This window comes from Elaeis guineensis, chromosome 4, assembly GCF_000442705.2.
Source record: "Elaeis guineensis isolate ETL-2024a chromosome 4, EG11, whole genome shotgun sequence".
Taxonomy (NCBI): Eukaryota; Viridiplantae; Streptophyta; class Magnoliopsida; order Arecales; family Arecaceae; genus Elaeis; species Elaeis guineensis.
In genome coordinates this window covers 29545863-29552732 of record NC_025996.2, presented here as the reverse complement: position 1 = coordinate 29552732, position 6870 = coordinate 29545863, and the positions used below count along the sequence as shown (strand labels likewise).

The window sequence follows — 6870 nt, the reverse complement described above, 5'->3', positions numbered from 1 at the left end:
GGAGGATAAAAGAAAGACATCCTCAGATGTATGATATTTCTTATCCCATCCATCAGTGGAATGCATAATTAACCAAATGACTGACAAATAATAGCAGCAAGGCTTGTTTTCCCTGAATTTTTTAAGTTCAATTAAAGCATCCAGCTAAAGTAATATCTCGATGACACAAAAAAAACTACAAGGTAAATCAGGGCTCACATTCTAAGCATCAAATTGTATTGCTCAAATACGATTATCGGTCCACCACAAAGACAGTTGCATCACAAAGAAAAGAAGAGAATATATCATCCAATATGCAATTAGGAGTCACAAAGTCATGGCTGCACAGTTTTTATGTGCATCTTTAACTTATTTTCATATTTACACCTATTTTCATATTTAGACAGGAGATGAGCATTCTTATGAAGCAGAGAGCTTATACCACCTGAGTTTCTAGTGCCTGGAATATGTCAGTCCGAGTAACCATTCCTGTTTAAACACAGTTCAGATCATATCAGTTAATCTTCATTAATGAGATTCCCAGAGAACAGTTTATGTGTAGATATCTTACCTACAACTTGCTGTTTTTCATTTATGACTGGTACCCTATGGATCTTCATCTTAAGCATCAAAGCTGCAGCATCTGCACGATATTGCAACCAAGAAACAAGAGTATTTCTCAAATTTTACAAAATCCCATACACAATTATGTTCATAATGGATGAAGAAGGTTCAGTTTAAAAACTTACTTAAGACTGTCTTGTCAGGTGACAGAGTGATGGCAGGAGAGGACATCACTTCACCAACCTTTGATTTCAGCTGCTTAACCAACAATACCCTATCAGAAAACTTAGAAAGGAGAGGGATAGGAGAGGTTGGGCAAGCAAAACCAACTTCTGCAAAGAATGGTACCATCTAAGTACTGAACTATAAGTGCCACTTGGCTGCCAGATTTTGTTATGCATGAATCAGTCAGGATGCTGGAGCATATATGAACACGTAATTTTGCAATACTATTTTATAATGGAACTTTAATTGAACAAAGAAAAATGTCAACTGATAGAATTCAGATGGCTTTGTAATAATGCTGCACATGGACTGGTGGTTGAAACAAAGTTGACCCTTTCGCTGCCAAAAAGTATGGAAATAGTAATACATTGATCACCTTAATGAAAAGTTGTTTGGAATGAACTAGCATAATTAGGTAATGGAGCAACAATTTAAAGAAACAGGAAATTCCTACAAAATCTAACGGTGATGGCCACATAACATAAATAAGAGCACCCCTCAATTGGACTTTGAAGCCATTAAGGATATATTTCTACATTAAAAACAGTTCAAAATTCAAATAATGCAAGTCCATTATAGATAAGTTGGCAGCCTTTTCTGTAATCAGAAAACACTGTTTTAGGATCGTCATCAATGTAGACTTCAAATTTGACCAAATATGGATTTAGACTTCAAAATGAACGACCAAAATCCAACTCATGACCAGCTACCTTGATAGAATTATGACTTTGAATACTCATCTCACAAGATGGTAATCGAATTCCCAACAACTAATCTAACCTTTGGAAGGATATTGTTAGGATTTGACGTCTCGAGATTCAGTCCACATTGAGCCACAGCGAGGTTCGCGGTGAAAAACGGAGTCCAACGAGACCTAGATCACCCGAAATGGAGCTCGGATAAAGGAGATACGAGCTTTTGAAGTCGGCACGAGACTCGAGGCGACGGAGGACCACCGGTGGGCAGCAGCGGTGCGGTCGCAGGCGGCGGCGCGCGGGACGCTGGCCCAGGCGGGCGCGCGGCCCAGCCAGTGCGCAGGCCCGCGCGCAGGCGCGGCCCAGGCCAGCGCGCGCGGGCCAGCCCAGGCCCAGGCAGCCTGCCTGGCCCTTTACACCGGTCCACCGTCGACCGAGTGGTCCACGGCTGGGCCTGTGGATCGCGTGGACGTTTCCCACGCATTTCACGCGGTCCACGGCACTATTCCGTGGATCGGAGCACGATCGAACGACGTGGGTGGCTTCCGATCTTGATCCGACGGTCCAGGGGTTATTTGGGTTGATTAAGGAGTTCTAATCATGGTCTAAGTCGTGATTAAGGCCTATAAAAGGCTCTGTACATAGAGAACAGAGGCAGTGGTTCGTTTTCTTAGCCGCGCAGAACCCAAGAAGAGAAAAGAGAGAGGCAGAAGCGCTGAGAGACAAAGAGCAGAAGGCTCCTGGACAGCAGTCGCCAGGCACTTCAGGGGTTCAGGGGGTCTTCTAAGAGAGAAGAGCTTTTGTGAGGAGAATTTCTAGTGAGAAGAATTGGGTGTACAAGGATTGAGGGTGAGGTCTCCTCTTGTAAAATTTTTTTTCATAGTGAAGTTTGCATGCCCCGTGGAGGCGAGCCCTTTTGTGGCTGATCCACGTATTTTGATTGTTTTTCTTTTTATTTTGTTTCTTCTTTCTTCCTGCTGCATCGCGTGGTACTGAAAAGGTCTTGGAAGGTGGTGTCCAAGCCAGATATCCACCCAACAAGTGGTATCAGAGCAAGGTGGTACAAGGATGCAGATTGCAGTGGTGGTGAGCAAGACTGAAGATGGAGAAGACAGGAACAATCAAGATGGAGAAGACAGGAACAATCAAGATGGAGATCAACAAGTTCGATGGTAAGAGCAATTTCTCCTTGTGGCAGGCAAGGGTGAAGGACGTGCTCATCCAACAGGGGTTGATCGATGCTCTCTTGTGCGATGAGAAGCCGACCACCATGGAGATGCGGAATTGGAAACGGCTACAGATGCAGGCGGTGAGTACCATCCGCATGTACCTGGCGGATGAGGTGGTGATCCATGTGCTGAGCGAGACTTCCCCGACGATGCTGTGGTCGAAGCTCGAGGAGTTGTATATGGCGAAGTCTCTCACCAACACTCTTTTCCTCTGGAGGCAGTTCTACCAACTGCGAATGACTGAGGGACAAAGCGTGCAGAAGCATCTAAGCCACTTCCAGAAAATCCTCACCGACCTCCTCAACGTTGGCGAGAATGTTGAGGAGAAGACCAAGGCGCTGGTTTTGCTGGCGTCGCTTCCCCCTTCGTACGAGTCCTTGATGACTGCTCTTCTAGTGGAGAAGAGCACTATCAAGATGGACGAGGTCACCGCGGCGATACTCCAGAACGAGGTCTCAGGAGAGAGAACCCAGCTTCGAGCTCAAGTGGCGATAGCTTAGCTTTGGTGGCTTCTGGAGGAGCAGGAGGCGGTAGACGGAGCGACAGGAGATCGCAACGAGGACGGTCCAAGTCCAGGAGGGACTTGAGCAAAATCAGGTGTTACCGATGTGAGGAGTTGGGCATCTAGCCAGAGATTGCCCTCAACTCAAAAATCGGACGGTGGCTGCTGTAGCGACGGCCGGCAGCGATTCAGATGGAGATGTCCTGGAGATATCTGACGAGGTATCTACTTCTTTCCAGCAGTGGATATTAGATTTTGCATGCCCTATCATGTATGTTGCAGAGAGGAGCAGTTTGACTCCCTGGAGAACAGTGAGGGCATTGTATATCTGTCGGATAGATCGAGCTGTGCGATCAGAGGCATTGGGACGGTCAGCTGGAGGACACATGACGGTGCAGTGAGGAGATTGGGGAAGGTCCGATACATACCCGATTTCAGGCGGAATCTTATCTCACTTAGCAGACTGATTCAAGAGGCTACAGGACGATAGCTGGTGGAGGAATCCTGAAGGTGCTACGCGGCAATAGAATTGTGCTGAAGGAGAAGAAGGGGAGCAGAGGACATTATTACCTGATGGGGAGCCCAGTGCGAGGTGAAGCTTCGGGAGCCAAGTGGAGCCCAGAGCGAGATGGAGCTTCAGGAGGCGGATCGGGCACGAGACAGGAGACTCGGGAGGACGAGAGGCGACGTCGCAAGGTGAGATTCCTATTGCCGGCGGATGATGCCCCGAGCAGGTCTCAGGTCAGGAGGAGCACAACATACGACGGAGATGGGATCGAGGCAGCCTGGCTCGACTCTCATGTTTGCCCATCCATGATCAGCAGGCGATTGTCCCAGGGCATGGGGGCAAGGAGATCCAGAAGCTCTCGGAGTTTGGAGGAGACCGAATATCGAGTCGAGGTGGAGATTGTTAGGATTTGACACCTTGAGATTCAGTCCACATTGAACCCACAGCGAGGTTCGCGGCGAAAAATGGAGTCCAACGAAACCAAGATCATCAGAAACAGAGCTCGGATGAAGGAGATACGAGCTTTTGAAGTCGGCACGAGATTCGAGGCGGCGGAGGACCACCGACGGCCGGCGGCTGGCAGCAGCGGTGCGGCCGCAGATGGCGGCGCGCAGGACGCGCGACCCAAGCGGGTGGGCGGCCCAGCCGGGCGCGCGGCCCAACCCGTGCGTGGGCCCGCGCGCAGGCGCGGCCCAGGCCAGCGCGCGGCCGACCCAGGCCCAGGCGGCCTGCCTGGCCCTTTACAACCGGTTCACCGTGGACCGGGCGGTCCACGACTGGGCCTGTGAACCGCGTGGGCGTTTTCCACGCGTTTCACGCGGTCCACGACACTATTCCGTGGGTCGGAGCGCGATCGAACGGCGTGGGTGGCTCCCGATCTTGATCCGATGGTCCAGGAGTTATTTGGGTTGATTAAGGATTCCTAATCATAGTCTAAGTCGTGATTAAGGCCTATAAAAGGCCCTGTACATAGAGAACAGAGGCAGTGGTTCGTTTTCTCAGCCACGCAGAACCAAGAAGAGAGAAGAGAGAGGCGGAAGCGCTGAGAGACAAGGAGCAGGAGGCGAGCCCTTTTGTGGCTGATCCACGTATTTTGATTTTTTTTTTTTTAATTTTGTTTCTTCTTTCTTCCTGTTGCATCACGTGGTACTGAAAAGATCTTGGAAGATAGTATCCAGATCAGACATCCACCCAACAGATATTGTGGCCAATGCATGTTGATTAGGTAACTTATGAGCATGAACTTATGTCAAAACAGAACATAGCTCCCTCAAGCATTAAATACTAGTTGAAGCATAAGGCACTTTCTTGCATTGACAAAGTTTCTAAGCAAAAACCTGTCCCATGTGAAAATCATGGCTCATGTCTTTATCATGATTTGTTCATCATATGGCAAACAAGTATTTTAGTCTCAATTTTAAGTACGAAGCTCAGCAAATTAGCTTTCTAAAATATGAATCAGGAGGAATCCAAGAAACACACCAAGAAAATGCATCATCTATTCAAATACGTCTTCATGTTATAAGCACTACTTCGCTAAGAATGTTCAGATTTCAACATCCTGTTAGAATAGAGGCCTTTGATTTAATTGAAGAATTTAAAGATCCGCTGAGGGTTTCGGAGAACCAGAGAGACGTAAGAATTCTGCCACGAGAATTCCAATGATTTGTTTTTTCAAATTTGTTTTACTCTATGGTTAGATAAGAATCGCTTCCTCGGCCTAGTCACTTCATACTAAAAAGAAAAAAGAGCAGGGAATTCCTCATTTTTCTAGAAAGGTAAAGTCCTACTCTAACAAGTAATTATAATTAAACCAATTTAAAATACTGAAGCAAAAGTGAGAGAGAGATTAGAACCAACCCCACAAGAGGCTTTGGTCTTGTCCTTTTTGGAAATTACTCCAATGCACTTGAGATCCGCATCGATCACCGGTAGCCCCGACACCACCTGAAAGTGGTGCTCGATCTCCTCCAGCGTCTGATCCGCCCGTCGCCGTCCGGATCTGCGTCGACATCACCTCCCCAACAGCGCCGTCGGCTTCATCTGCCACCAAAAGAAAAGAAATCACAACCAATTCAAGAACCTCAAGCAGAACCAAAACCGAAGAAGAAGACCTTGTCGCTGATGATCTGGGTCTCGAGATAGGCTCGGAGGTCGTCGTAGCTGAGGAGGGAGAAGTTCTCCGGCCACTCGCCTGAGATAATGCCTTCCGGGTTCTCGTCCAGCGCCGGCCGGAGGTCGTCCGTCGAAGAGGAAGCCAGCGCCGAGACGGATCTAACGTTCTTGCACCGGATCGAGGAGAGCGGCTTCCAAGCGACGCCATATATGGTGGTGGGATAGCTTGCAACGGCTGTCGAGGGATCGAAAATTTTCGGGATTTGGGGTGGGAGAGTGAGGAAAGGGTTCGCTGGAGAGAGCTGCAAGAAGCCATCGTCGCCGCCGCTCCCTTGCTTTCGGAGCTTCCACAGGGTCGCTTCTGGTATGTACTATTTTTGTTTTTCCTTTTTTCGCCTTTTTTCCCCTTAATGCGTTAATGGATTCGAACGATTTATTTAATTAATTAATGGGGAAAAGGATGTGTTTTAACAGATGGGATTGGAACACTGGGAGGAGATGATAATCGCTACGTAGACCGGGGTTGGAGGTGATATGCCACGTGGCGTGGCTGGAATGGTTGGAGTATAGGCAAGTGAAAAGTGTATTGGCGGTTTCAATCTCTAGAAGCGTCCTCGATCCGCCGGAAGGTACTCGGAGACCATGCGTGCGTTGCGTGACATTTATTGTTTGAGCTGTAACCGTTTATTTAGTTTGGGAGTAATTTTTTATGCACCACGCGTTGGTATAATAATAAGATATTATTTAATAATTATTAAAATATATAGTATATTTAGATGAAATAAATATTAAATATCATTTAATTTTTTTATAATTTTTTAATAATAAAAATATTTTTTATATAATAAAAAATAATATTATTTTTTAATGTATTGTAAGACATTTTTGTGAATATATATGACGTTCCGAATTATATATATGACTTTCTGTATATTTATGATATTTTAAATAATATATATTATTATAAATATATATAATATTTTGAATAATATATATGATATCTTGAACACAATATATGGCTTTCTAACGCCTTATATAATTTTCTGTGAGTAT

General features: G+C 46.3%; 1 pseudogene; it reads right to left on the bottom strand.

Moving 5' to 3' along the window:
* Positions 1-260: 260 nt before the first annotated feature.
* On the bottom strand, positions 261-6148 carry LOC114914134 (uncharacterized; annotated as a pseudogene).
* Positions 6149-6870: the final 722 nt, after the last annotated feature.